Here is a 25,005-nt window from a genome sequence, read left to right as displayed (position 1 = left end):
CAAACTCTGAGCGCTCATTCTCCAAGTTAAAGATCATTAAAAAACACTTGAGTAGCACAGTGGGACAGGAGAGACTGAGTGGACTTGCCATTTTGTCCATAGAGAATGAGGGAGCAAAGAAAATGGACATACACAGAGCATCGTGGACGAGTTCGTGGAGCGCAAGGCTCGTCGTATGCTGCGTATTATTGTTGTTTTATTATTAGGGGTCATGTAGCCTAATGTTTTTGTTGTTCTCTTGGTTACACTTTATGTACGTTCGATGGACTTCAAAATTACATAGTTGCTCTCCGTGGCGCTGACGCTAGTAAGACCCACTGTTGCGGGCATGTGTATGTGTATGTTGTGCATGTGTATGTAAATTATGTTATGATGAGATTAATAAAGGGCCCGTTCATGTGCCCCGCCCCCGGCCCGGCTCTGATTTGTTCCGCCACTGGTAAGATTAGCTAGTTCCGCCTCTGCTGGAGAAGTTGTGCACTATGGACTGTGGAAAAAAGTAACGATAAAGCACATGGATTTGTTTACAAGCTAGCAAAACGGTTAGCGCAAGTTCGGCATAACAATGTGGATGTTACAAGGTAAGAACACAATTTAAAATTAGTTTATTGTTTCTCACTTCTTTTACCGGGATGGTAGTCCCAATGTTGCAAGGTTGTTTTTTTTGCCTGGGAACGCTAGGGGGAGCGGGGAAAGTCACAATTTTCACAGGAACAGGTAATTTAACCATCCAAATGATTTCTAAACGGGTTTATTAAGTTGAAAGTAGATGCCCTTTAATATACTCCATCTCCTCGACAGGAGGAAATATACCAAATGTTTTGAAAATAACAGAAAGTTTGAGTTTAACAGTATGTCATGTACTTTGAGAGAAACGCGACAGCACAGCAGAAATTGAAATAAAAACGCTCGCGTTAGCAACTCATTCGTACATGTTGTATGGATGGGCATACGATGATTTACGAGTCAAATGGAATACCCGGAGACAAGTGAAGTCAATTAGACCCCGTTCACGCTGCAAGTCTTAATGCTCAATTCAGATTTTTTTGCTCAGATCCGATTTTTTTGTTCGGCTGTTCACATTACCTTTTAAAAATGTGGCCTATATCAGATTCCAGTGTGAACCGTTTGCGGTTTCGAACTGACCTGCAGCATGCACAAAATAACAATGACATCAACTCCCGCGTCGCATAATTTTGTGACAATGTCGATGGTTGTTCACATTTGGTTGTTCACACTGTGGCCACATTGAAAAAAATCAGACCTGGGTCTGATTCAGGACCACATATGGAAGTGGTCTAAATCTGATTTGAAAAAATCAGATCTGGGCAAGATTTGAGCGTTCACACTACTTCTGAAGAAGTCTGACCTGGTCACTTTAAACATGGTTCAGTGGAATACCTGTTGGTCTCGCGTGCAAGCAGATTCCTTCAAATGCGCAGGTGACCGTCAAAATACTGATGCGGTGTTTGAAGTCGCACTGTGGTACACACCCACGACTGATTAAGAAACATAAGAACCGCATTTTTGCACCAGGCGCCCGGCGTTTGATAACAAAACCACCCCCAATGAGGACTGGACAAACCCCTACATTTATGTAAGCTATTTGCCAGTAACTATGTGTTTTAGATCACTAAGATACACTAAAAATAAATGCTTGTTTAACCAGCAGAGTCATACACTCACTCGTTTAACTCCCCGGATGTGACCATTATCCATCACCAGCTAATGTAGCTTCAAACTCCCCTCTGTATTGAACAAGGGTTATGAAATGGAGGAAGGAAATCGAATCAGCACATTTATTGGACAGTGGAGACGACGCAATTGTGAATTTCCAGAGCGTGTTACTCCACACTCAGCAATCGACTCCTACGGACTTTCCCCTGAAGATGGCAGCAAAGATGGCAACATTTCCGGAAAGGTACTGGCTTGATGAAATCATTCTGGACTCTCTATCCGACCACATAAAGACCTCGGGATACTTCGGTTTGGCTTTAGGGACCCTCTACTCACTACCACGTAAGTGTAATGTTGTTTGGAACTGTAGAAGAGGTATAAAAATAGTGTTTTGTAGCAGCGAAATGACATGCCCGCGTCACTTCCAGAGTTTTGACTAAAAACAGTAACATCGAACTTTCTCAAAACACATCCGAATGACATGATTTGGATGTCAACTCAACGTATGTACTCCTAATCATCCGTAAATTTATCTAAAGTGCATTTTACTCCGGATAATTCCTTTAACACCAAATTGTTCAAATTTGAAGATGTTCACCACAGACATTTGCCACTGTTTGCCAAATTTGAACGCACCTCTACATAGTGTACCTTTAAGAAGGGCTTAATTTAATGTATTGCTCTCTCTGAAAGAATAGTTGTGTTTGTTAACTGAATGGACACAGCTACTCACTAAATTGTAAATTATTTAATATTTTTTGTAGTAAAATCATCCCAGAAAATGACTGTGCCGAGGAGGCCCACACTCAGACTCCTTGCTCTTTTGCCAGCCAGGGGACATGACATAACTAGCCAGATAGATTAAGCAGATGCTACTTTACTTTTTATATGCATAATACCACTTGTCTTATCCTTTTACTGACCTCTGAATGAATGATGGTAGTTAATACCTTTAATTTGTTTGTTATTTCTGTATGGCGGGCATCTTCATCAGACACCAAATTGCCGTCCACATCGGTTGACACCATATCCAAAATTGCCTTGTCTTGGCAAAGCGAAGCTGCCGACCAACCAACTTGATCCCGAGGCTAACAAGAAGGCTAGAGTTACACAGGCTCTACTGGACCACTCAAGTAGCGATTCTTTTAAGATGCAAAATTGCCGAGTGCATCAGGAATGAGACTATGCTGACAAGAACTTTGTCCTTATAGGGCACTACTGACATATTACTGCACACAGTCAGGCCTGTCAGACTCTTTGTTGAGTCCTCTGAACACCATAACCATTCTGATACCTCATCTGTGAGACAATTTCACCCTTATGTGACTGAAATCATTAACAGCGTCCTTCGGGAGATCAGACTTGACTTATGAAGTGCCCTGTAGTGCTGAGATGGGCTTTATTGCACAAATGATCTGAGTGGCCAATCCTGCATTCATCTGCCCCTATAAGCTTTGCTCCCCTGCCTAGATTAAATGCATGTTTTATTACGTGTTAATAAAGATTGTATTTTTTTTAATAAAATTTACTTCGTGTTGTGGTGTGTGTAACTGGGATTATTTTGGTACTCAAGGTCATTGGCACTTGGCTGGTGATACTAGCTTTCATTTGACACCAAGATTATTCTTCTATCCAAAGAGGTTAGAAAAGGTTACGGACACTTTTATTGTCAGTATGCGTTTTGGGTAGCCAAAGGTCCTTTTGGAGATTCCAAAAGGACATTGAGCAAAACGCATGGGTATGTCCACACAAATACATGTAGAGAACTCATCTTTCATTCTATAGCCAAATTTGACTTACAGCTTCACCTGGTTCTAGGCCTCAGCTGTGTTTCAAAGGCAGAATAAGTAACCTAGAGGGCTAAAATGTGGTCAGTTCCAGAGATGTACACAACCTGCTGAACGAAAAACAACATTCTACCCTTTGTAACCCTTTGCCAGTACATCACACTTTCATTCTGACTGTTTTAAAAAATTCTGAGGAATCAGACTGAAACACTTGCATATCAAGAATCATGCAAGTGTTTTTGAATCGCATCTTATCAGAATCACACATGAAAGTATTGCTTCGAGTCCATCAGGTGATGAGGCAAGAACCTCAAAGTTGCAAAGACATGTTCAAAGTGGCAACACCTCTGATTCGGAATCATACTGTTCAGAAGAAAATTCCATGAATTATGTCACATCACAGGAGTCAACTTCAAATGTATCTTTGAATTGTCCCCAGCTGTTCAAAGTCAGGTTGAGCCCAAGGATGAGGCTATTAATGCTCCCATTGTGAAGAAAGAGGACATTGCATGGGAACCACTGGACCAAAAGCGGCCATTTGAGGTTGCAAACAAAACCAAAAACATTGAGGCAAAGATTTCTTGATATTTATCCGACTATGCAGGTGCTAGTAGTGCTCTCAGTGCAGATTCAGACCTCCATAGGGCCCTATAAGCAAAATCCTGCTAAAGGGGCCCTTCTTGCTGAACTCTGAGGGCTACATTTTTTTCACTAGAATCCATTTCTGCTTGGGACATTTTTGTATCACGCATAGTTAATGAGATTATTTGCATGTTGGAGTAAATTAGCAGATATAACTATCTCAGACATTTGATCATTTGACTGTAGGTAGACAGTCATGTCTTCTGGCCTCAACATGTTCAAATTTAATCAAAGAATTATGCAAAATAGTTTTTTTTATGTATTAGGCCTACAGATAGAGTATGGAAATGAGAAAAATCTACAGACAGGCTGGTGCTTGATTTTATACACCTGCTGAGGGAAGGGACTTAATGAAACCTTTGCTTAATGTGAATGATGGGGAGTTCGCACATTAATGATTTTGCACCCTCTTTCCACGGCCCTTACCATGACGATTCTGACATAAAAGTGATAAAGAATCCAGTTGATGGAAATCCATCGTGGCAACCGAACCCTAATCCTTGATATGAAGTTTGGTTGGTCGGTCGATGTGTCATTGAATTTTTGGAAGAAATCATGCGCCATCATGTGCTGCTAGGCTACAACTGTTAGGGTCTGTCTGGCCACCAGCGTTCTCTTCGTCCTCCCGTTGTGACGTCCTGCAGCGTGTACAGGTAGGCTGGTTATGGTTATGTACATGACCTAATCTCTCATTTAAAGGTGAATTGTTTTTGACGCTTGATGCATGTCTACACGGTTTAGCTAACTTCATTTGCTATGCATTCATTTGTTTAACTGCAATTTTTTGAATAGGCCTACTAGCCATGGTGTGTAGTGGTTCTTGCAATATCGCAATTCATCACGGCTCAATTTAGCGCATTAGAAGAAGAAACATATTTCTTTCAATTAGATGCTTACTGGTGAAACATGTCACTGGTTTGAACTATTTGGTAACTTCTACTTCGAACTTCTCCTTGTGTCCTTTGGATCATAATGAGTGTGGGTGATCATGCATTTTTAGGCTACTTTACATGGCTCTGAGTCTTACTAAGGGATTCATTGTTTGCATAATCCTGCACGGTGTTGCACAATTTTAAATTTTGTTCTGTATCGTTGCATATAGCGCACTCCAGTCAGTAGGCTAGGCTAGGCGATTGTTCTAGCAGTTAAACACTTGAATTGTAGCCCTCTAAATCGCTAAATTGCGTGAAATATGATCCATGAACATAGGGCCATATTTACCAAGTATGTTTATCTCTTAGATATGTTTAACTTTGCAGATCACATGATCAGATTTAATGTACCAAATTTGGTTGCAGTTCCACCAGAATTCCACTGGGGGCGATCGCTGGTGAGTGCAAAATGAATGGGGGTCTTTGGAGCTGCTAGACAGCTTGTCTCTCACCTGATTGTCGTTGAAAAATCGCAGGGCAAAATCTACAACGATCTGATTAAGGTCACTACCAAACTTTTCTCAGTTGATTCTATAGTACTTTTTCGCGTAAAATCCATTTCTGCTTGGGACATTTTTGTATCACGCATAGTTAATGAGATTATTTGCATGTTGGAGTAAATTAGCAGATATAACTATCTCAGACAATTGACTGTACTGTAGGTAGACACTAGACCAGGGATTCCCAAACTGTGGTACGCGTACCCCTGGTGGTACACAAGCTGCCACTAGGGGGTACTCGAGATGAAAAGGGCAATGGCGGAAAGGAGTTAAAAATGATTAATTAATTAATACTCTAATTATGACCGCCGCTATCGAAGCGGTCATATAATGATTGTCAAAGTTTTTTTTTTTTTTTTTTCGTCCTTCCTTCCTGAATTTTTGGTCAATGATACGCTGGACACCGAAACACCGGTGCACATGAAATTTGGTGGGTATGTAGCCCCACTAGACTTTTACGGAAATATTTCGTTTCGTCTCCGGGGGCCACTCACTCCCCCCCCCCCCCCCCCGTACTGGGCCCCCCGAACCGCAAAAAAAGCAGTTTTTCCTAAATAACTACCTGAACCGTGGCACTGAGGATGAAGAATCTTTTATGGTATGTTGGTCTCAAGGGCCCACATCAACCTGGCCCATAATCACTCATTTGTGATTTGCACCCCCTCGGTAAAACATGAAAATGCAATATTATTCTGCTTTAATCGCCCCTATCTTCAGTTAAGATGTTCAGAACTGCACCAAATTTTATGTGTATGATTGACCTGGCATTCTCTGGGGGTATGCCAAGTTTCGTAGAATTTCATCCATGGGGGGGTCTAAAAAAAATTAGGTTATGTGTACATTTAGTGACTGTACACTCATTGGCCTGTAGATGGCGGTGCACACATATACACATGCACACACACACAGGCACCCACATACTATCGGTATTAGAACGTCCGATACATAATTACAAATTCAGTAGGATTAAAAGAAAGCCAAATATTCATCATCATCATGGCTGCATTTCCAGTATTGGCGATAAGTAGTCGTTTGTCCACTAGATGGCTCATCGTTACAGTGAGACGTAATTTTGTTGGAAGTTAAAAGTGGGTTAGAAAAACAATGGACGCTTCCTACAAGGACTGTAGTTTACCGCAGAGAATGTCTAATAAGGATAGGACGATGTTCACATGAAATGTAATTCCCATTACTTCTTGAAGCCGAAATAAATCTGAGGATGTTTATCGGACATTCTTGGTTTTTACTGCAGGTACGTTAATCTTATAATATCAATAAGGACCTAGGTAATGTTACCGTTAGCATTGGTTGAGTGATGGAGGCCAATTTGATTGATTGCATTTGTAGAAAACTATAAATGCGGTTATACCAAGCAAATTTATAGCAGCACTGTATTGTATCTTTCGACTGTCATTGGTTGCACGTGCTACAAAAATCATTCTGTGCAATGGAAGATTTACCAACGTTACATCGGTCTGATACAGTTTTGCCTATACATGCGTGAGACTGAGACGCCTGTTTATTATGACCGCCGCGCAGCGAAGTTTAGTCTGATTTTTTTTTTTCTTTTTCTTTTTCGCATGTCCAAATTTCCGTCAAGGATTCCCGGGACACTGAAAGACCGGGGTACACGAAACTTGGTGGGCATGTAAGGTCACATGGATAGCATGGAACCATCGTTTTTCGTTTTGATTTGTAGCCCCCCCACTGGACTGGACCCCCGAAAGGAGGGTAGGGCAGATACAGTTTTCTGTGAATATCTCGAGAACCGTAGGGTTTAGGAGGACCATTTTTTTGTATGTTGATCTCAAGGGGCCATGTCAACCCATTCCATAACCACTCATTTCATGTATAGCGCCACCTAGTTAAACACAAAAAAGTAAAAATGAGCTGTTGTAATCGCAGGTATCTGTGACCTAACATAGTCAAAACTGCACGAAATTGGAAGTGTAGGATCATTATGACACCCTCTGAATGCACACCAAGTTTAGTGGAATTCCGTTCATGGGGGGCCACACAATAAATTAATTTATGTTACTATACACCAACTGGCCTGTAGGTGGCCGGAGACAGTTTTCTGTGAATATCTCAAGAACCGTAGGGCCTAGGAGGTCCACCTTTTTTTTGTATGTTGGTCTTAAGGGGGCATGTCAACCCATCCCATTACCACTTATTTCATGTATAGCGCCACCTAGTTAAAAATTAAAAAGCAAAAAATTAGGTGTTTTTTCATCACAATATCTCTGGCTGACATGGTTAAAACTGCACGAAATCGAAAGTGTAGGATCATTATGACACCTTCCGAATGCATGCCAAGTTTTGTGAACCTTCGTTCATGGGGGGCCTTACAATAAAATTATTTATGTGTACATTTAGTGACTGTACACCAACAAGGATTCCTGGGACACTGAAAGACCGGGGTACACGAAACTTGGTGAAATCTATGAACTAATCATGTTTTGGTACTTGTTGTCTAGCAGATACCAGTGAGTGTGGATAATGCAATTTAGTGAGACAGTTAGAATCATATAGGCCTTTCAGCGTGATTTATTTTTGTGGAAAAAATGTGCTGGACTGGGCGGCGGTCATATTTTGTACCGCTCTGCGGTACATCTAGTTAATTAATATATAATACATAATTTCGAATCGGGTTATAATTATATGGAAACGTGAAATTAAAGGAAATCATTTGTAAACTCTATAATAGGCTATGTTTTCATTTAAAAAAATAAGCTACACACAATACACGTGATTTCCTGCGGGTAGCCAGAATATCTGGCGCGTTAGTTTCGTTGAAGTATAGGCTAGGTAGAAGGCTGCGTAAACATGAAAAAATATTGCATTGGACACTGTCCAAAAGGACTAATTAAAGCGATGGAAGAAGAGAAGCGAGAGAAATAGAGCAGGAGACAGGTAACGATGGAATGGGATGGGGGGCAGAATGATGAAGGTGGAGATGGAGCGCAGGGGGATAAAAGAAAGAACGAGACAGAGAAGACTGTGCAAAGAAAACAAAAGGATGATGAGGCATACAGTATAGTCCTAGGCTTCACGTGGATTGGGAGACAGACTGCCCAAAGCCACAGTGCGTGGTCTGCAGTGAGATGCTACCTAACCATTCTAATGTGGTTCTCCACACTGTTTTTTTTAACGTGAGAGCTCATAGACCAGTTGTACATTTTGATTATGTTATCATGTAGGGCGGCTAATTAAACAACGATGCCTGGAATGCGTCAATAGAATGTGTTACTTTTTTATGTGTTGGATGGTGGGGGTACGCGAGCCGAGTCAGGATGTAGAAGGTGGTCCACGGGGAAAAAAGTTTGGGAACCGCTGCACTAGACAGTCATGTCTTCTGGCCTCAACATGTTCAAATTTAATCAAATAATTATGCAAAATTGTTTTTATGTAATATTACAGATACAATATGAAATCTAAATGTTTATTGTCAATGAATGAGTTCCTCTTTTGTAATTACATCATATCAAGAAGAATATTGGTATTTTACTAGTCAAGATATGTATTCAGTTCATTATTTTGTGAAAGATATGCGTGCTATTTAATGAACTAATTTGCATATGACAATGGATTTGTGCATTGTGGATTTATGAGAATTCGATCTCTCTAAAGAAACTTAAGTCCATTATGTTTTTTGTTACTTTTCAACATCTTTATACACTAGGCTACTACACTAAAAAAAGTCACCAACTCCAATATTTCATCGGACCATCTTTCACATGCATTTCTCTTGGCATTGTTTCGACAAACTTATAGAACTTCACAACCATCGGTGTGTTAGCTTCCCTACAACCGGACATGCTAAACATTCTTCTTACGGGAACCTAACGTTATGTACAAAGTAGTCGAGTCTTGTTTTGCCTTTTATTGTTTATGTAGATAACATAGAAGCTACAATGTCGGCACAGGATATATGCTATATGAAGTTATGGTATTTCAAAAAAATCCTAAAATGAATGGGCTTCTATGGGGGTTAGCAGAGAAGTGGTCCCTCCAGCCTCCATTGATTCTTCTTCTTCCGGGAATTCGCCTGCCCCCTTGGCTACAGCACATCTTGTATATACTGAAACTGCAATCATTTTTAACACTTAAAGCCTCGGTTGCTAGGTTACAATAAACAAACTCAAAGATCGTAATTCTTGATTCTTCTTGCTTAGCAAAAAACTGATGGTTTTATGCCTTCACTAAACAAAGATTATGGAAATTAAACACCACTTTTCCATCAAAAACCTTGTTGTAAAAGGCATAACTTGTTAGATTTAAGACCTAAGTTCGCTAGCTCTGTGCCTGCCGACCCTGGTCGAGAGATGTGACGCAGGACGTCCCCTGATTGGCTAGTCAGTAGGCGATGCAATGTGTTGATTGGCTCTGCAGAAACTGTCAAGACAGTGCCAAAATTCGCTGATTGGCTCTTCAGAAAAGAAGACAAAACACTGCCAAAATTCGTGTCTAAAAAAGTTTTGTAGCTTCGTAGATCCAGTTTGCACACGAAAGATAGATGTCGCACTTCTCCTATGCCTGTAGCTATAAAGCTGTTCCACATATTCAAACTAACCCTATGGACAAATGTTTTTTCACAAGTGCACAAAATATTTCTGCAGGTACGCATTTTTTTGCACACAGACAAATTAATTCCACAGTTACAAAACGGTTCTACACTTGTGCAAATCATATTCTCGAAGACAAAACTCTATTACACATGTGAATATCTTTTCACGGGCACACAATCTTTATGGCGTTGTTCTGACTCCATAAACCTGTCCATACATAACACAAACATACATACAATGACAAGGGGGTAGACAGGACAGGAAGACAGGAGATTGAGGAAGAATACAGCATAACATGAGGAGAGGGTAGGAGAAAAAAGCAACCCCCAGACTATGCTCCTGTAAGAATGCAGTTTGACACTGTTTTCCTGAAATATTGTAGACCTGCCCTAAAAAAGATGTTTTCTGAATGTTTTTAATTACAGTGCATGAAAATGCACTGTTCTGTTATCCAAAGTCTTCTTCTTATTATTATTATTTTTCCACCAAATTTCTGCGTCTAATTCAACTTCAACCGTTTAACTCATTGAGTGCCAAAAACGTAATATTAAGTTTTTCCTTCCCATGCGTTGAGTGGCAAAAACGTAATATTACGTTTTTAGCTTTTTTTTTAAATTACGAAACTAGACACTCTAACACACCTTATATGTGATTTTGGGAACTCTGTAATGAATGGAAATGAAATATATGACGATCGAAAACTCATGAAAACGCACAATCTGGACATTTTATCATAACTCGGTTGCCGCTTTGGGTCGAATCAGTGACGCATGCACGTCAGCTCAAAACCAGGCCATTTTCGTGGGTCTATCACTAGGTGGCAGTCTCGCCAGGTCTCGCTAGGTCACTTCCCGGAAACTTTACAGGCAACTCTTCATATTTCATGAAAGACGTTATATCTCCATTTCTAAAAAAAAAACAGCGATTTTGATGAAAACTAGCCACTGTTTAGCTTGGGATTTCTCAGGAATAGAGGCGTGTAGAAATACAAGGTTTGCACCCACTGAGAGCTTAAAGTCTCACCTTTCAAACGAGCCATTGTATGTGTTCATAGCTATAACACAGAATATGCTGTGGCTGTACAAAGGTGCTCACAGAAATCAAATAAATACAGTAAACAAAAATATAAATAAATAATAATAATAAACAGATTATGATATGTAGATAAAAGAACATATGGTTACTGAAACTACTATAGGCCTAGAGAAAGATGTACAGTAAAGTTAAATATGCCAGTTAATATAATGCTGAAAATAAATAGAAATAAGATAAATAAACAAACAAGGAGAAAAAATAATTGACATTATAGGCCAAAGAAAATAGATGGGTCTTTAAATTTGATTTAAAACGACTGATGGTGGGACAGGACTTAATTTCTATAGGGAGATCATTCCAGAGTCAGCAACAGAAAAAGCCCTATCACCTTTAGTTTTTAGGGTTGTATTTGGGACTGAGAGAAGATGTTGTGAGGAAGACCTCAGTGGCCTAGAAGGACAGTAGGGACTTAAAAGGTCACAGGTATACTGTGGTGCCATTCCATTTAGAATGAATTCTGTATTTGACAGGTAACCAGTGGAGTTGGGCCAGCACAGGACTTATGTGCATGTTTCTTAGTTCCAGTAAGAAGCCTAGATGCAGCATTCTGGAATTGAAGTCTAGCAAGGGTAGATTGGTTCAGACCTAAATACAGAGAGTTTAGTCCAGACAATAGTCCAGCCTAGATGTAACAAAAGCATGGATTATAATTTCTAAGTCAGTATATGAGAGCCTAGCCTGGCTAACGTCAGACCTCATCTCATTGAGATGGGGTCTGGGAACTACAAGTGAATTTTTGAGTGTTTGAAACGTGGTTTACGAATGCCCAGAGCCGTTTCAAGCGTTTACTATCTGAAATTTGCCAATAAGAATAACATGAACATTGTCTAGGTCGCTAGTCTGGGTCCAGACGAGCTTCTTGGGAACACGGCGGCTCTGCGCTGGCATTGCCGCTCGTGAACGCTAAGTGCATGCTGGCAGAGGCCGGGCAAGATGCCAAACAATAGAATAATACGCTGCGCGATATAAGGGGACCAGACTGGACCTGAGTTACATAAATAACAATAGATGCGACAGATCAGCCTTATCGTAAAAGCGGGATTAGCGTGTTGGGCAAAGTCGCTGGCCGGGGTCCTGGAGTGCTACGCTGGATCTCCCGAAACTGAGTGAGCAGTCATTTTTGATGAGATCCCTGTGAGCACCCCAAACAACGCTAGCATAATGGAGGGACCCCCGGCCGGGACCCTGCGCCCGTTATTAGTAAGTCAGTGCTCGCTGGGATTTACTAAGATCGGAAAGATTTGATCTAATATAAGTATTAAACGCATCGGAGGACCACCGGCCTAAAGTTTTGAGGGCTAGATCTGGCAGGCCGTTGTTGGCAGCAGTGGTGGCTGCACCGATTCTGAATGAGTGGGTAGAATAGCGATCGGCGGGGATTCCAATTTGTGTTAGAATAGACTTGAGTTGGGATTGAAACCTGTAGCGGGTAACTGGCCGGCCGTCGTCTGTAGCGAAGAGAGAGTCGGCAGGGGAAGCAGTAGAGCTGCGATAAGCAATGTAGTCAGCTAGAGTTTGGTAGGGTTGGACTGGCGATTCAATGTTAAATATGAACACAGAGTGCCCTTTCATGAATTGGTCAGTTTTACTACGTTTGATGAAGTAGCGGATCGTATCTGGATTTATGATTTGAAGGTCACATAACCGGGGGTGGATATGAGGGTTGAAATTTGTGTTGGAAGTGGTGAACTCGCTACATCTAAGCAGGCCAAAATAGGCGAAAATAAACATCGCAATGAGGGTCTTATCTGAATTTGGAGAAATGAATCCTTGTCTAATCTCTTGGACTCAAGAGTCGAGTAAGTTAATGGTGATTGGAAGCCGACGGCAGCGGGTTCTGACCTTCGGATCTCTTTGATTAAAAGAGAAATGTGGTGGCTGGAGAAAATTGGGCAGTCTGCTCCATATATTCCTTTGTGAAAGAAATGGATGCCTGTGAGAACATTTAATAGTACTTGCCTTAAATTTTAAAATGAGATTGGCGTAAGACACAAAAGAAGAGAGTGTCAGTAAATCGAACGTAGGAAAGGGCAGAGAGTGGCAGTTATGAAACAGTTTGAATGAAGACCAGGCAGACCAATACGACTGAAGTGTTTTGGGTGCTAGAGAATGAAGGGCTAGATTTCTTGAGTGGGACTGGAGGTAGTGCAATGGGTGACTTAAAGGAAGATTGTTTCCGAATAAGGTGGCACTAGAGTCGGTTCTGGATCCGCCTCTGGAGCTAATTCCCTGAATTTCTGAAACGCAAAACGAGACAGAGAGTCAGCAACAGCATTATGACAGCCTGGAACATATTTAGCTTTAATAAGAAACTGGTTGCATGCTGCTGTCCAGACGAGGCGACACAGAAAGGGATGGGAGCGCAGGAACGACCTTTATTTATCGCAAAAACGGCTGCCTGATTGTTGCTATAGACGAGAACGCTTTTATCGGACCACTCGTTGCCCCATAGGAGTGCTGTGATTACGACCGGGTACGTCTCGTACACAGCTGAGGAGGCTTCTCCTGGAGGCAAGTTTGCCAGCTCTGGAGGCCAGGAGCTGGCAAACCAACGACCGTTGAGGTAACCTCCGAACCCGATAGAAAGCGCTGCATCAGTGAAAAACTGGAGATCCGTGGGGGAAGAACAGCGGTCATTGTAGAACATGGACAGACCGTTCCATTGTGTGAGAAATAATCGCCATAAGTCTAGATCTAATAAGCATTGCTCGTCTATAACGACTAAGTCGTGAAGCGCTGGTACTGAATTTGCGGCTGAGAGGAGGTTGGATATGAAGGGTCTGCCTTGGGGAATTACCCGCATTGCAAAATTGAGATGGCCCAAAAGTGACAGGACTTCTTGCTTAGTTTTAGGGGCCGCATTGAAGCAATCTATGAATATTAAAATGTGGTCGATTTTCTCTTTTTCGGGAGCGACGAGGTTAAGTTAACTGTATCGAGGGTGATGCCGAGAAATTCTAGAGTATTAGCGGGGCCGCTTGTTTTCTCCTCTGAAATAGGCACGCCCAGGGACTTGAAAACTCTCAAAACAGACTCACACCCGGCCGCGGGGGGATGTGATTGAGGTGTGACAGTTAGAAAATCATCCAACAGGTGGACTAGGAGCGGTACTTTGTAATTGTTTTGCAGAATCCAACACAAAGCTTCTGACAGGGTGTCGAAAATTTTGGGGCTACTGCGGAAGCCAAACATTAATCTGACGGCAAAGTAGAATTTCCCTTGCCACTGAACGGCGAACAAATGCCAAAAATCTGGGTTTATGGGCATTACTTTAAATGCTGCAGTAATGTCCTTTAATCCTTTAAATAACCAGCAATTGGCGCCCGCTATCTTAATCAGCTGGATAGCGTTATCCACCGTTTGGTAGCACATAGAATAGTCTTCGAGAGGCACGAGGCTGTTGGTGCTGGGGACTAACCCGTTATGGGGAGCGAAGAGATCGACTATTAGTCTCTTTTTGCCGGAATATTTCCGAGTCACGACGCCGATAGGATTGATCATAAAATGTGGATAGGGAGTTGTGGAGAAAGGGCCGATCATGAAGCCAGACTGTACTTGTTAGCCAAAAGCTGGTCTACGGCCTCTGGTTCTCTCATTGCGGATAGCAGATTTTTACAGATAAAGGACGTGGTTGGCATAGCAGTGATGTCGGGATGGAAACCGTTTTGGAGACCTGAGATCAGATACTCTGAGAAAGCTCTGTCTGTATGAGAAACTAATTATGCTTCTAGCCTTGACACATTGATTGGAGTAGACAAGTACTTGTTATTATTTTTTTTTACTGTGCCCCGGCACAGTAACTGCATACGTGGAGGTAATTGCAGGAAGACATTCGGCACTTGGAGGCGTTGAAGCGGAAGCAAACCTGCTGCGTAGGAAAGGCAGCTTGGGCTGGAAAGGTGCCGGCCAATTGAGGTAGATTAGGGACGGAGGAGGTGGATTTTGGCGCCGCAGTTTTTCGCTGGTTGGAATTCCCTTCGATGAAAAAGCAGTTGGCTGACTCATGGTCAGAACTGCAGCATAAGGCACATGATATAGAGTGGCAGCCCAAAAAAATACGGTTATGAATTTCTACGTCGAGAGCTCCCCAGTAAGGGCATTGGTTCCAAAGACCTACTCGGGCAGCGCATTTAGACGAAAAGAGGCGGTGGTAAGCATAGAAGTGAGTGCCATACAGTGGGTCCCAGTTAAAAATTGACACTTCATTCACGATCATGGTGAATGGTGAAATGTAAGTACAACTGCAGCCGCTTGGGGGCAGCATAGTCCGCTGTGGAGTTCCACGGTCGAACCAGACGGCGCATTTGACAGTAAGGGCTGTGATTGGCCGAGTTTTCAGTGCGTTTCTCTGTGTTTTTAGAAGCCTCTGCAACATGCTAGTCCACTGTAGCCTAAGCCTTGTACATAATGTTAAACATAGTTTTGGATTCAGTGGCAAGATTTCTTGATTGTACAGTGTCTGTCTCTCAGTAATGTTTTAAAATGAGAGCTTCGTCAGCTGGCAGTAGGCTACTTTGTCGGTAGTCATGAGAAGTTTGCTTGCTAACAGAACATAAATATGCTGCCCAGAAACCTTGTGAATAGTTCTGATTTCTTTTACTACACTAACGAGGTTGAAATATAGACTTTGCCTACAGCATCTCCTTAACAGTAATGTTAACAAAATGACAGCATTCATATGACAAAGAAAAACGAATTCGGTCACTCAAGACTGCCACAGCAACCAGTGTAGGCTACAGTCCTACCCAATAGGCCTACTCGAAGCAGATAGCGTTGTCTGACGGTCGAGTGGGTTAATGCACGTATTTCCAGAACAGGTCTGCAACTTTCAGGCAGTTCTGAGTTCGAATCTAGGCAGGAGCAGAGCCATATAAAGGCCTAGGCCTATTGTTATCATTTTTTGCAAGGTGTTGCTCCTGGCAATATTTGTTTATAAGACGTTTGGTGATTAATTGATAGCTGTTTTTGGGACACGTTAAACGTTCTTTATAATGAGCGCATCCGGGGAGTAAAACGACTGTTACGCGCTGTTACAACTGTAGGCTACAATGATTGCAATACAAAAATATGCGCGTGTTAGTTTAGTTAGTTTTGTGATGTTTTGCACTTTTGCCTCATGTGTTTTCAGGTTTGAGGGCTTTTTTGGCAAGATTGACCTTGGTTAGACTCTGCATATGTTATTTCTCCGTATGGAAAATAAAGTCAATTTTCGACACACGTCTGTTATTAGTTCAATAACAAGTGTTGCTTGTTAAAACATGTGACTAGTGAAACTCAAATGATTTTAGAAATATTTAGCCAAAGCCAAAAAGTGTTAGAGAAGGAGATACGCCGGTGCAGCTCAGATGTCTTCTTAATTTTCTTTATTCTTTAGTAAAAGGTGCAGAACATTATTAAACTTTGACTAACGTTTCGATGTTCGTTAGTCAAAAACATCGACACATCGAAATGTTAGTCAAAGTTTAATAATGTTCTGCACCTTTTACTAAAGAATAAAGAAAATTAAGAAGACATCTGAGCTGCACCGGCGTCTCTCCTCTCTAAAATATCTGTCCTGGCCTGGTTGCAACGGATTGTGGCCCAACGACAGAAGCGCGGAGAACCCTCCTTTGTCTACCAAAAAGTGTTACTTTGTGCCCCGCGCTCCCCCACTGCTTGTGAAAGAAGGGGATGGGGGAGGGGGGCTTAACGTGAAAAAGCTTAATGTCACAAAACGGCAACGAGTCGTTTTAGGCTACAGGCCTTCATAATGGTAGGCTACAGGAAGTGGGGGGAGGGGATGGGATGACCAGAGCCGTCATCTATCGTCTTTCCAGGCACACAGCTCGTTATATAGCCTATCGACTGCCTTAACAGATAGGCTTTGCTCTTGGGTTTGGCCTTACAGCGAACTCAATGCTCTTGTTGCTTGCAGTTTGTTAAATAAAGCGATGCAGATTACATTATTTATTTCTGATCAATTGCGTCTTTTGATGTATTTTGCAACATTTGCTTGTTAGGCTGGGCTACTGTCAATGTCCTGTACAGGTCAATGTTCAACAATTGCTGGTGTAGGCCTAGGCTATTAATCAATTAGGGACTGTTCGTTATTTATTTAATTAAGGGGCTACCGGAGGAGTTTTGGGAGCGTTAGTCAAAAAAGACGTGACCCTCCCTCGCCAGCAAGAATTTTTTCTATGACCCTCCAAAGTGATTGAGAAAAAACGCATGACCCTCCCCAGTCCCAACAATTTATTGATGCCTTAGGCTACTGGGTCAATTTGGGAGCTTGCATGCTACGACTCCTTCCTTGAAATGCCTTGAAAAGGCTGTCGTTTGCACAATTTCACAAATAATCACCGGGACCGAAACAAACCTGTCAACTTTTCCCGGGTTTATCGCGTATTTTAACTTTTTCCTCGCTGTCTTAGGAGGAGCTGCAGGGCCGTCGCAAGGGGATGCGAGGCCCTGTGCGAACTTGACAGATGCAAGGCCCTTTTATAGCCTTGTATAGCCTATAACATTAGCTGAGTCACATATTTTGCCATATGGTGTTTATCATAGGCTACATCACGAAACCAAATAGTGTAACAAAGGCGAACACTTTAACAGGGGGAATTAATTGGGCATGAATCATTGTGCTGAACGGTATTTGTCAATGAGCAGAAACACACACGACATTCAAACTATTGATAAGATGTACTGGTCTGTATCTATAGGCTAACATTGGACAAATAAATGACACTGACACTGACTTGCTTTGCCGCAAACTCAGCAATGAAATCATAGGCCAGTTTGCAGGTAGCCTAACGTCTTTTTTCATAGAAGGGAGAGCCCAGTCTCTCCTGTGACATGGAGGTGCGAAAATAGTTTTTAATAGCCTGTTCAACTTCGAAAAGCTTCGTTCACCTGATGCCAGTCACTGATCGCAATTTCAAAGTTCGGAAAGCTTCATCTTTTTAAGTGCAGTGGCCCCTATCTGCCCCCTTTGGAATTATATCTCGAGCCTATTATAAGGTCCAGTGCGTTATGTCCTGGGATTCGGATGTGCTCAAAAAGAAAAGAAAAAACACTTTTTTATAGATGGTTATGAGGAGCAATGTGAGAGAGAAATTTGAGGATCATTGATCGTTGTTTTGGGACGTTAAGCCTTTTCCATAGGCGTCAGTGAAGGAGATTGAAGAATGACCATTTTTTTATACGAAAATATTTCTAAACTACAAAAACTCAGTGTCTAAAAACTCAGTGTCATTCAGACTCAACCCTCTTGTTGTTTTATTATCTTTTTCGTTGTCGTTTGAACGTTGGCAAGCAGGCATGTTGCGGTTGCAATTTAAGTGAAATTTCTACAGTAGGCCTACAACATGCTGTTAGGCTGGGCTACTGTCAATGTACTTACAGGTAAATGTTGAACAATTGCTGGTGTACAGGTTATATAATCAATTAGCTAAATCATTTGTCCAGCTGTTTAAACATTTTTTCGTGCTACATTCAAACGCAAAAGGTGCTTTGATATATTTTTCGTTTGAACGTCGGCAAGCAGGCATGCTTTGGTTGCAATGAATGAGGATAATTGCTTTTTTTTGCATTATTTTGAATATGACTCGCTCCAGTCTCAACAGCACGTACTTTTTCCACACGCTAAGTTCTAACACACATACTGTAGGCCTATCCCCTCTCGCTTTCTCTCTCTCCATCCATGCACACGGTGCTTTCTTAAAGGAGCTGCATTTACATCTACATTTATCTACATGATCTACATTTTCATATTAGAATGTTTTGTCAAGTGTAAGCTTAAACTACCGTGATCAATTTAAGTTCCCGTGCCCCCGCTGCATCATGGAAGCAGTAAGTCAGTCGCATCAAAAATAGTAGTGGCACCCAAGTGACACCTTGTGGTTGTTTGTGTCAACTGCAGTTTGTGCCATTTCTGCTGAGAAAATGGGGTGCGTGATTCATGAAGGAACCCGTCCAAACTTAACGGGGACCCACTGTACGTTACGGCTAGCCCTGCTATGATGTCGGAGGATGCGGCGGAGGGGGTAGCTGAACAGCTGACGCTAAAGTGTAGAAGGGCAAGCGCCAAGCAGCAGGCCTTGTGCCAGTTTGGCCGTCGGGGGAAGGACGTAACCCTTCGTCGCTCTGTCCTTCGAAAGGGTCGGGGAAAAGGAGGGGAGAAAGCTCCAGAGAATGCTGGCCTTGGTTTGGGGGCGCATGAGCGCTTTGAGCGGTTTGGGGAGTTTGAGGTTGGCTGCTGGAAGCCTGGAGCAGCCGTAGTAGCTCGTCCTTTCTTGCGTTGCGGGGGAAGCGAATGCGACGCTTACTCAGTTCACTCCTGATGCGGGAAATTGTCCATGGATTATCTCCCCTGATGGAAAACCGGCGGCAGCTGGGGGTTGTTGATCGTACGGATCCCCGAGAAGGAGCCGGGGAAGAATTCCGGCGCGACTGGAGTATGCGCTCCGATGGGACGGCGGCTTGGCTAGGGCGACCACGACGGTGAGATACCGAAGGCTCTGAGGGAGGAATAATGGTTGAATCATCCTCCAGATCGCTGGCTGAGGCGTAGATGTCTAGTTCCATTGCGAGCTGTTTGATCGACTTGCTAGCAGAACAAACTGAAGCAGTGCGTCGGCAGGTGAGCCTTGACTAAGTTACCTGGTTAGGGGGAAATGGAGGCGTGGCAATTTTCGCCACGTGCCTCTTGAACTTCCGTTTGCAACAGCATTTATTGAGCGCTACGAATGTCTATCAAATGCGTCTGTACGTAGCTCATAACCGTTTTGGTGTGTCGTCCTCGTCTTGCGGTCCCCCCTCCGTACTGTGATTGGTTCCTTCGTTGAGGTGAAAACGAAGTCCATGAAATCCAGGCTGCCTAGCAGCGTGAATAAAATCGTGCGCAAAGCAGCATGGGAAAACCCAGGCTAATGAGAGCCAGGGCTTTAATTTAGCTATTAGTTCTTAGTTTAGTTCTTAGTTGAAAAAAGCTTCCCTTAAAGGAGAATTCCGGTGTGATATTGACCTAAAGTGTGTTGAAACAAGATACTGAGCGTGAACGTATGTCTCATAGCTCATCTCGGCTTGTCCCCTGCACTCAGAAATCTGGCGCTAGTTAGCCGATGCTACTAACAGTTTTTCGATGGGGGTGCCTCGGGCATCGGCCTAATCATGCAAATAAATCACTGTTTTACACCATTTACGAGGCTCAAAGTAGCTCCATACTTCATTGGTAGACTTCCGAGGGCCTTGACATTTAAAGGTCTCATCTCATCGTTTTTTCATTAATTTTGTTGTGGTCCCTAGTATTAATGAATGCCCTGTGAGCCGGTTTTGGTGAAAAAATGCTCTCCTGCGTCTATTTCATGCTGTTCTAGTTTGGTGGGGAAGGTGGGAGGGGAGGAACGACAGGATTTGCCTCTTGCTCATGAATTTTCATGACATGTTAATGACCTCGCCTTTGATTGGCTAACAGTACTGTGACGCTCCCTCCAGTGCGTCCTCATCCGATTCTGCCTGTGCTATGCTCCATATTCAACTTTACAGTGCTAAAACCTGGCTAAAACTCGAGTCAAAACTGTTGCACAAAAGGTCTTTGGAGATACAACTTTATGTGTTTGATCCTAGTATCCCAGTAGGAAGAAGAACCGCTTCCTGATCGTTTGTCGGTGAACGTTGGTTTAATAGAATGGTAACAATTGCATGTCAGCTTAAAATTTCTCCTAAAGGAGGTTAACGTTTGTGGCAATCATCATCTTGCATTTAAGTAATAAACAGTTGGAAACGTTTTAAAATAAAGACCTATTTCTTTACACAGTCAAAAGTCTTTGCAATCTTCCTAGTAGATATTTTACTTCACAACACAGGTTATAAGCACCCTAAATGCAGTTCAGCCACTGACCTAGCCTGCTAATTGTATGCTATCGGAATAGATAGTTATGGTTTGAATTCTATGATACTATCATTGAAAGACCACTTGGTCATAGCCCAATATATATATAGATCTAAATGCAAACACACTTACCTACTTCTAGCTATATTTCGCTGGAATTGCACCAGAATGCCTACAGAAGCAGAGAATGTGTGCTGCAAGACTTCTCCGGTAATGAGAACTATGGCTTTGAGAGCCTACATTGGCAGAGGTTAGCCTACTCAAGTTGTTTTCTGTCACGTATGACCCTTAGGAAAAAGTACTATAGGAATCTTATAGTATAAGACTACTATAGAAAAACTATAGCAGTTATAGGATATTATAGAGTTATTATGACTGCCGCGAAGGTTTAGTCAGATTTTTTATTTTTTATTTTATTTATTTATTTATTTTTTTTGCATGTCCAAATTTCCGTCAAGGATTCCCAGGACACTGAAAGACCGGGGTAGACGAAACTTGGTGGGCATGTAACCCCATATGGATAGCATGGAACCATTGTTTTTTGTTTTGATCTGTAGCCCCCCCGCTGTACTGGACCCCCCGAAAGTCATCCCTGAGTCGAAAAAAAGTCATGCTTTAAACAAAACTTTCGCGCTACAGCTGCAGTGAATCAGTGCATGCAATACCGGAGCTAGTGCGCGTGTGAGCTACTTTATCAGAGCGATATTGTCAACGTCAGCGAGTATTTGCATTAGATTATCGTCTAATGGCATCAAAAAAGTTTACCTGAAATGAAGTTGGGTCTTCTATTCGCGGACCCTGATTCTGAAGGGGAATATCTGCCTTCAGAAAATGACGGTGATTTGTTTAGTGAGGCTTCAGATGCGTCCCTGCCTTACAATGATGCAGCTGAACAAAGTGAGAGTTTACTCCATAGTTTAGCTTACACCAAGCACAAACGTTGAATCGTTTGCCCAATGTCACTGGTGGGAATAATGTTTCACGGGTTCGGAGTGTTCATCGGGAAGTTAGCAGGGTGTTAGTGGTGTGGCGAACGAGGCTGGAGGTAGCCTAATATCCATAGCGCTAGCTTCTGTCTTCTGAACGTGTGCCTCTCCACAATCGCGGCGACGGTAACGTGGTGGAGCCTTTGTCTAATGCCACTGGGTATGTTAGACGAGGTCGAAGTGCTCATAGGACAGTTAGGGGGGAACGTAGTGGCAGTGTGGGGAGTCGCAATGAGAATGACAGTAGGCCTAGTCCGAGCTGCGCAAATTCTCTCCACTCGGCGCGCGCGAGGCAGATCTGGCCATGCTGCTCGCATGGTGGAGGTGGTGACATGCTCTCTCCCTCTCCCACACACACACATTAGGTCATGCATAGTCTATCACAAGATGATGGGAATGCCGGCCCTGTATGGATAGGGAGTCATTATCTCTACAGCAAAAGGCCTGCTACATAAAAAAAAAAAAATGTCAGCCATTTATTAGTAATGATTTACACTGTTGATTTGCTATCTATTTCCCTGATCATTTAGGACATACACTATGTGTTTTTGTGTGTTCATGTCCTTGTGATGTGTGTGTCTTTGTCAGCTAAGAAAAAAAAACAAAAAAACATCAACAAAAACAACAAAAAGAAAAAAAATACTAACATTGTCTCTTGTCTTGTCTCGTCATCTCACTCCTGATCTGTGCCTTTCCGTGGAAAATGAGCTTTTGAACTAAACAGGTCTTGTCTACTTGTGTTTGTGTGTCATCTGAATAATATATATGTGCCCCATACATGGAATCAGAGTGCCTACTGTATGTAGTAAATGGAAAATCTCTACAGCAAAAGGCCAGTCTACCGCTACATGCATTTGGTTTGTTTCTGCCATTTATTAGTAATTATTTACACAGTTTGTTCACTACTTACTATTTACCTGAGCATTCAGTATTGTGCAATATAGCATACAGAAGGTGAGGGACATTTTGGGGGGGAAGAAGTGGTGCATTTTATCATTCAAACATGCGACTTTTCATGAAAATTCTATAATCCAAGATGGCCGCCACCATATGACGTCATAATATGCAAATTAGATATAAACATTTAATCTCTACATAAACTTTGGGTCATCCTTAATATTTCTCTAATTTACAGAAAGTCTCTATCTCTTATCACTTTTAAGATATAGCCTTTTGAAATGAAGATGTCAAAATTGATCGTTTCGGAAAAAAACCTCTGGCGCCTAAAGGGTTAAGTCAGGGAATAGTCAAAAGGTCAGTCTGGGTCAGTCTTACAGTCCTACCACAGTGGTGTGAAGGGAAATGAAAGGTGAAGGGAAGTTCAGATTCGGGATTCTGGGAGACTCGCCATCAATTCAGATCTTTTATCCACTAAAAAAAAAAACCTGACCTGTAAATATACAGGCCAGAAACAATCATGTATCCAGGTCTCAGAGTACAAAACATCCAATAAATAGTCACATCAAATAAATTAAATCAATAAATAAATTATATGAAACTGGTCTATGTTAAAAGGTTTATTAAACATTACCGGAGTTCAAGCTAGCATTAGGCTTTTATGGTGCTGCACCAGCAGTAGCTCTAGTAGCAAACCTAGCTTAGCATAAACTTTTAACGGAAAAAACGAACTCACCGAAGCCAGCATTCGATGCAGTACAGGCAGTTCAGAAAGTTGCAGTTCTGTTTGAAGTTTTGTCTTCTGGATGTCTACGGTCATAATTATGTCTACATTACTATTTATGTATTTAGTCTTGTTCTAATCTTGTAGATATTTCAGTTAAATGTGTACCTTCAATCCATTCGATTTAACGTTAGTCCTGCCAATCGTTTTCCCTCCGGTCAGGTTTATGTTCTCTCGTTCAGGTTTCTATATTATATTAATTTCATTTACTAATCATGTTTATCATATTACACCATGTTCTAACTTATTATTGGATCAAATAATTACCTTTTCTCTTCTTATTGAGTTCTTATTATAGCGGATGGAATCCACTATCTTGAAATCTCCTGGCTTCTTCTTATTAGGGGTCCGAGCAGCGTAGCTGCAGGACCCCTATTGTTTCTGTACAGTTCATTTTTGGCCAAAATTCTGTAAAAGTCATACTGCAGCCTAAACCGTAACTCCAAAACTCTTCAAATTTTCAGGTATGGTTACCAGTACCCCCCTCTGCCCATAACCCAAAATTTGGGGTACTGCACCCAAAGGTGGCACTATTGGGGAAAAAAGTTAATTATGCTAATGTCTCCTTACCAGATTGACCTAGACTCAAAATTCTTTCATAATATTAATCTCTAAACTCAGATGCATCTTTTTGGCCCTGGTCTTATGGTCTAAAAATGTTTACTTTTGACACAATTTCATAGCCTGGTAAACCAGACCCTGGAATCTTTCAGATTAAGGGTTTGGCCACGAGTAATGAAAATGGCCCAATTCGAGGGGGGCGGCACCAAGCATGCATTTGAAACTCTCACTGCACGCAGTTGGATAACGCTACGACCAATCACAACAATTCATCAGTGTCAGTCATCAGTGTAGCTCGCCTTTGTCCCGCCTACACCGATTTGATTGGTCCCTCGCGCTCGAGAGATAGAAGAAATTTGGATCATTGCTCGTGGCTAGAGTATCTTGCGGGCACAATTCAAATTGTGCTCTCGCGAGAACTCTGGATTTCCAGGGTAACAATTTCATGGAAAAGCCAAACATTATAAAAAGTTTCACACTCAACTTCAAAAAGTTATCGCTCAGAATTTTGATATTTTGTTCCATTTCAGAGATATAGACCAATAAAGTTCGACCACTCAGCCCATTTCTCCTATATCACCTATATTCCCATATGAGTAAATTTTTTTCCTTGGAGAACAACCATACAACCATCATTATGTGGATACCATTAACAGTGCACATTTTCAGATCTGTACTCTTTTTTATAATTCCTTAATTCTATTGTCA

At 42.0% G+C, this 25,005-nt stretch overlaps 1 protein-coding gene, 1 long non-coding RNA gene and 1 pseudogene across 4 annotated transcripts in view; 1 reads left to right on the top strand and 2 right to left on the bottom strand.

The window, feature by feature from the left end:
- Positions 1 to 4,518: 4,518 nt before the first annotated feature.
- ephx1 (epoxide hydrolase 1, microsomal (xenobiotic)) overlaps positions 4,519 to 25,005 on the top strand; it is a 40,868-nt gene continuing 20,381 nt past the window's right edge. The window contains exons 1-2 of one of the 3 annotated variants that reach the window (XM_042095031.1): positions 4,768 to 4,805; positions 5,405 to 5,541. The gene's annotated coding sequence lies outside the window, so the exon portion shown is untranslated. Of the gene's footprint in view, positions 4,806 to 5,404; positions 5,542 to 25,005 lie in introns of all 3 variants that reach the window. The other 2 variants (XM_042095030.1, XM_042095032.1) reach the window with 2 other exon arrangements.
- On the bottom strand, positions 13,361 to 14,741 carry LOC121711941 (annotated as a pseudogene).
- LOC121711437 lies at positions 23,291 to 23,904 on the bottom strand. Its single transcript, XR_006032324.1, has 3 exons — positions 23,845 to 23,904; positions 23,689 to 23,762; positions 23,291 to 23,445 (listed from the first exon to the last, which is right to left on the bottom strand). It is a non-coding gene; the product is annotated as an uncharacterized LOC121711437 (long non-coding RNA).

Source organism: Alosa sapidissima, chromosome 6 (genome assembly GCF_018492685.1).
Source record: "Alosa sapidissima isolate fAloSap1 chromosome 6, fAloSap1.pri, whole genome shotgun sequence".
Classification (NCBI taxonomy): domain Eukaryota; kingdom Metazoa; phylum Chordata; class Actinopteri; order Clupeiformes; family Clupeidae; genus Alosa; species Alosa sapidissima.
This window is presented reverse-complemented; position numbering and strand designations above follow the sequence as displayed.